Below are 6000 nucleotides of genomic sequence, written 5' to 3' on the forward strand. Positions count from 1 at the left end.
CACATCCACCTGGGAAAACCTCAGGCACTGCACTCCAACCCAGACAGCCAGACATGCTTCCAGCAAAGCCATAGGAGTGGGCTGCCTGGGCCTTAGGGCCCAACCTGTCCTAGTGTGTCCAGGCTGCAGGACATGGATGGAGTCAAAAGAGATCATTCTCCAGCTTTAACCCTTAATGTCTGCCCAGCTGGGTTGCAGAGCTGCGTGGGACCTGTTCCTCCTTTCATGTAGCCTCTTCCTACCTTTGGAATGGGAGTGTCTGCCTTATGCCCGTGCCACCATTGTATCTGGAGAGTAGATAACTTGTTTTGATTTCATGGGATTACAGATGAGACTCTGGACTTTGGACTTTTGAGTTGGTGCTGGAATTAGTTACGGCATTGGGGCTACAAGGATGGAATAACTATATTTGTATGTGAGAAAGACATGAGTTTTGGGGAACTTACGGGCAGAATGCTATGGTTTGAATATTTGTCCCCGCCAAAATGCATGTTCAGACTGGGCGTGATGGCTCACGCCTATAATCCCAGAACTTTGGAAGCCTGAGGCGGGTGGAACATTTGAGGTCAGAAGTTCAAAACCAGCCTAGCGAACACAGTGAAACCCCATCTCTACCAAAAAAACAAAAATTAACCAGGAGTGGTGGTGGGCACCTGTAATCCCAGCTACTCGGGAGCCTGAGGCAGGAGAATCACTTGAGCCAGGGAGGCGGAGGTTCCAATGAGCCAAGATCGTGCCACTGCACTCCAGCCTGAGTGACAGAATGAGACTCTGTCTCAAAACCAACCAAACAAATGAACAAACAAAATGCAGGTTCGAATGTAATTCCCAATGTAGCAATAGTGAGAGGTAGGGCATTTAGGGTGTGACTGGGTCATGAGGGCTTAGTGTGCTATTGGATTGACGGTTATCATGAGAGTGGCTACATGCTCAGCCCTCACCATGTGATGCCCTGCACTGCCTCAGGACTCTGCAGAGAGCCCCCGCCAACACGAAGGCCCTCAACAGATGCGACTTCTCAGCCTCTGTAACTGTAAGAAATAAATTCCTTTTTAAAATAAATTAGGCAGGGCTGGGCACGGTGGCCCAGCCTGTAGTCCCAGCATTTTGAGAGGCTGAGGCAGGTGGATCACTTGAGCCTAGGAGTTCAAGACCAGCCTGGCCACCATGGTGAGGCCCTATCTCTACTAAAAACACAAAAATTAGCCAGGTGTGGTGGCACTGGCTGAATTCACGACACTGCACTCCAGCCTGGGTGATAAGTGCGAAACTTCACCTCAAACAAAAAAAAAGAATAATTAGTATAAGTCACCATGCAGCTCCGTCTCCATTTTGCTAATGTGAAAGTTGATCATACAATCAGGTTACTGTTGCCAGACCCAACTAAAACAGAGTTGAGAGGCCAGGAGGAAAAAGCACTGGGGTCACATAACATTGCTCCAAGAACGTCATTCTCTGCAAACCTGGCTGCTGAAACTGCCTGTTGTAACCTGACACCGGTTTACCTACTGGTTACTGGAACAACTTGGTACAACTCTAAGACTAGTTTTACCCACGGCATCCTCATTGCTCACCAAAGCTTGTCAGCTCCCCAAAACTTTACTAATAGCCATGAACTTCCTTTTAAAACAACGTATAACATTTCTCTTTTATAAAACCTCCAACCTTCTCTTTGTTCTTCAGACATACTGAAAACTACCTGGTCTGTTTATATGCCCCAAATTGCCATTCTTGCTTCTCAAATAAAATGCTTTCAATTTAGAGATTCGTCTCTATATTTTATTTCACTTCACACTTAGAAATTTCTTCTGGCCAACCAAGGTGGCTCAAGCCTATAATCCCAGTACTTTGGGAGGCCGAGGTGGGAAGAACACTTGAACCCAGGAGTTCCATAACAGCCTGGGCAACATGGCAAGACCGCGTCTCTACTAAAAATACAAAAAATTAGCCAGCCATGGTGGCGTGGACCTGTAATCCCAGCTACTGGGAGGCTGAAGTGGGAGGATCACTTGAGCCCAGGAGGTGGAGGTTGCAGTGAGCTGAGATTGTGCCACTGCACTCCACCTGGGCAACAGAGCTAGACCCTGTCTCAAAAAAAAAAAAAAGAAAAAAAGAAAAAGAAAAAAAAGAAAAGAAAAAAAGAGAAAGAAATTTCTTCTGCCAGATACCTAAATTAATTACTCTCAAGGTTAGCCTTCCATCAAGCCTTCAGGCATCTACTCACATGCTAACCCATTAATTTATTAATCCACGAATGGATTAATCTATTCTTTTATTTATTTATTTATTTATTTATTTGAGAGGGAGTCCGGCTCTGTCGCCCAAGCTAAAGTGCAGTGGCACGATCTTGGCTCACTGCAACCTCCACCTCCCAGGTTCAAGTAATTCTTCTGCCTCAGCCTCCCAAGTAGCTGTGACTACAGGTGTGCACCACCACACCCGGCTAATTTTTTGTATTTTTAGTAGAGACAGGGTTTCACCATGTTAGCCAGGATGGTCTCAATCTCCTGACCTCGTGATCCACCTGCCTCAGCCTCCCAAAGTGCTGGGATTACAGGCGTGAGCCACCGTGCCTGGCCTTTTTTTTTTTGGAGATGGAGTCTTGTTCTGTTGCCCAGGCTAGAGTGCAGTGGCATGACTGTGGCTTACCAAAACCTCCACCTCTTGGATTCAAGCAAGTCTCCTGCCTTAGCCTCCTGAGTAGCTGGGACTACAGGCACGTGTCACCATGCCCAGCTAATTTTTGTATTTTTAGTAGAGACGGGGTTTCACTATGTTGACCAGGCTGGTCTCGAACTCCTGACCTCAGGTGATCTGCCCACCTCAGCCTCCCAAAGTGTTGGGATTACAGGCATCAGCCACCGTGCCCAGCTGGATTAAACTCATCTTTAAAGGGAAATGCCTGCTGACATTCAACCCTAAGCAGGAAGCAAAAGACACTCCCCAAACAAGTCAACTCAAAAAGAATGCAAATAAAAAGATGGTACAAGAGGTAATAGGCAAATGTGCACAAACAGAAAGCAGGGATCAAATTCAGGACAAAACATGAGACCAAGAAGAGCGCTTTATAATAATAATGAATGTAAGTCACAATGACTTGCATTCATCATCTACTATATACCATCATCTACTATATTCCAAACAACATGCACTAATATGCACCAATAACACAGTATCTGCATTTATACACCAAAAGAAATACAAAGAGAAAGAATAAAAACACCAGTGGTAAGAAATTTTAACTCACCTCTCACAGAGTATGTGTACAAAAAGTTAAGTAAGTTTAGGGAAGACCTAATAATATAATTATTGAGATAGATTTATTTATATCAAACCCTCTACTCTAAAAACAGACTACACCTTTGCAGATGGACAGTTCAACATTCAGAAAGATCAACTACATATTAAACTATTGTTTAAAAATCAATATATTCTAAATATATGTAGAACAGACTGCATTAATCACAATGCAAATCAAACTGGAAATTAATAATGAAACTAGAAAACAAAATGACCTAACTACCTGTAAGTTTAAGAACTCTTAAGTTGCTCTTGGATCAGAAAGGCTATCGAGTTGAAACTTCAGACATCTAGAAAACAACATCTGAAACACTGCATATCAGAACCTAAGATAAACAGCTAAAGCAATACCCAGAGGGAAACTCATAGCTTTAAATACTCATGTTAATAAGGATGAATGAAAATTAATGAACGAAGCATCTAACTCAACAAGTTAGGGGTAAAAAAAACAAAAAAAATCAATGGAGACAAAAGGAAAGAAATAATAAAAAGTGTAAAATGATGACTTAGAAAAGAGGTAAACAATATTCCCCCCCGCACCCCCCCTCCCCGTAATCCCAGCATTTTGGGAGGCTGAGGTGGGCAGATTACCTAAGGTCGGGAGTTCGAGACCAGCCTGACCAACATAGAGAAACCACGTCTCTACTAAAAATACGAAAAATTAGACGGGAGTGGTGGCACATGCCTGTAATCCCAGCTACTCAGGAGGGTGAGGCAGGAGAATCACTTGAACCCGGGCACAGGAGGTTGCAGTGAGCCGAGATTGCACCATTGCACTCCTGCCTGGGCAATAAGAGCAAAATTACGTCTCAAAAAAAAAACAAAGTGCTGGGATTACAGGTGTGAGCCACCACACCTGGCCAACAGAACTATTCAGGCAAAATATGTGTATGTGTGTGTGTATAAATCAATAGTTAATGTAACTAGTCAAGAAAAAAAAAAAGAGTAAAATATAAAATACGACACTCGATAAAATGGTAACAGGCCGGGCGCGGTGGCTCATGCCTCTAATCCCAGCACTTTGGGAGGCTGAAGTGGGCGGATCACCTGAGGTCAGGAGTTTGAGACCAGCCTGACCAACATGGTGAAACATCGTGTACTAAAAATACAAAAAAATTAGCTGGGCATGGTGGCCATTACCTGTAATCCCAGCTACTCGGAAGGCTGAGGCAGGAGAATCGTTTGAACCCGGAAGGCGGAGCTTGCAGTGAGCCGAGACTGTGCCACTGCACTCGAGCCTGGGCAACCAGTGAGATTCTGTCTCAAAAAAAAAAATATATATATATATATATATATATTTATTTATAACAGGGGATAGACTTTTCTTCCCTTTTAGAGCTGACCTTCTCTGGGACAGGCTATCACCAAGATAAATAGGTAAAGGCTTAATTTCATGTCCAGTGTTTTTGGCAAAACCCTTGCTGCACCCGCGGGGGTGAGTGGCCTTCCCAGCAGGCGCTGCTGAATTCTGGAAGAGCCTGTTTCCAGAAGCTTTGTTCTATGCATGTCTTGGCAAATTATCACCCCCCACCCACCCACTTCCGAAGTGGTCGAGAGCTTAAGTCCAGATGGGGACAGGCTCAGGGCGGGGTGGGAAAAGTCAGGGGACAGGCTCAGGGCGGGGTGGGAAAAGTCAGGGGACACTTCTCGGCTCCCCAACTCCCGCGCCTCGCGGGAACCCCAGGCCTCGGCAGGGGCCTCTCCCTTTGCATCTCCTCCTAGTCGACTGTGGATGGTGATGGCCCGTGCCAAGTTCATGGCCTCAGCCTGACGAAAGGCGGTCTTTACCAGCCTCAGGACCCCCAACGAACCTGGAGCCTTGGCTGGGGAGGGGGCTCTGCCCAGGCTCTGCGTTCTGGGACAGGCGTCCCCAGATGACCATGCGTCAAGGCCCAGGGGCCTGTTTGTGGGCCCAAGAGCACGGGGGTCAGGGGTGGGGCTCGAGTGGGACAAGCTTCCTGGAGGAAGCAGCGTGAGCTCTGGGAGGTAGAGGTCAAGACCTCAAAACACTGGGGGACACGGGCGGAGGGCACGTTTTGTAACTCCTACGTCCCTGCAGAAGCCAGACCCTCAAGAGACCAGGAACTGAGGCCTGGCAGAGCGGGGTGGGCCAGCAACCACGCGCCAGGCCACACAAGGAGGGCCCTTGGGATGTCAGACGCGGGGCAGCCTCGGCGACCACACACGCCATAAAAAGGTCACTTAACTTGGTCGCCCGGCCGTCCCGGAAATCGCTACTGCCCGGCAGCCGTGGGGCCTCCACAACCGCGTCCCGGCGGCTCAAGTTGCCCTTTGTCGCCCCCTGCCGGCCAGTCTTCCGAAGGCTCCCGCGCGGGACAAGCAGGCGGGCCGCGCTCCGGAATAGTGGGCATGGGTCCCTGAGGCGCGAGGATTGGCCGCTCTGGGTCATGTGTCCTCTGCTCGGGCCAACCAGCGAGGGAGGCAAAGTCTTAACCCACGCGTCCCGTGGCCCTTCAGCGAGCTGTGGGCGGGGCGTCAGGCCTGACACCTCGGCCAGAGGGCGGGGCCGGAGACCTGAGCGGCGCCGCTTCCGCTCTTCCGGGCCCTCGGACCTGCGCTTAGGTGCTCTGGAGCCGCTGCTGTCGCCTCCCTTCCCCACCTAGCGGCGGTGCTTCACACCCCGGAGTGGCTTTTTGGGGATAAAGACACAAATCCTTGCCAGGCCTCCCGCCAGACCCC

General features: G+C 48.4%; 1 protein-coding gene across 6 annotated transcripts in view; it reads right to left on the reverse strand.

The window, feature by feature from the left end:
* Positions 1–5761, reverse strand: part of DEGS2 (delta 4-desaturase, sphingolipid 2) — a 47166-nt gene extending 41405 nt beyond the window's left edge. For all 6 annotated transcript variants that reach the window (XM_073011316.1, XM_073011314.1, XM_073011315.1 and 3 more), the window contains exon 1: positions 4441–5761. The gene's annotated coding sequence lies outside the window, so the exon portion shown is untranslated. The remainder of the gene's footprint in view (positions 1–4440) is intronic.
* Positions 5762–6000: the final 239 nt, after the last annotated feature.

Source organism: Chlorocebus sabaeus, chromosome 24, assembly GCF_047675955.1.
Source record: "Chlorocebus sabaeus isolate Y175 chromosome 24, mChlSab1.0.hap1, whole genome shotgun sequence".
NCBI lineage: Eukaryota > Metazoa > Chordata > Mammalia > Primates > Cercopithecidae > Chlorocebus > Chlorocebus sabaeus.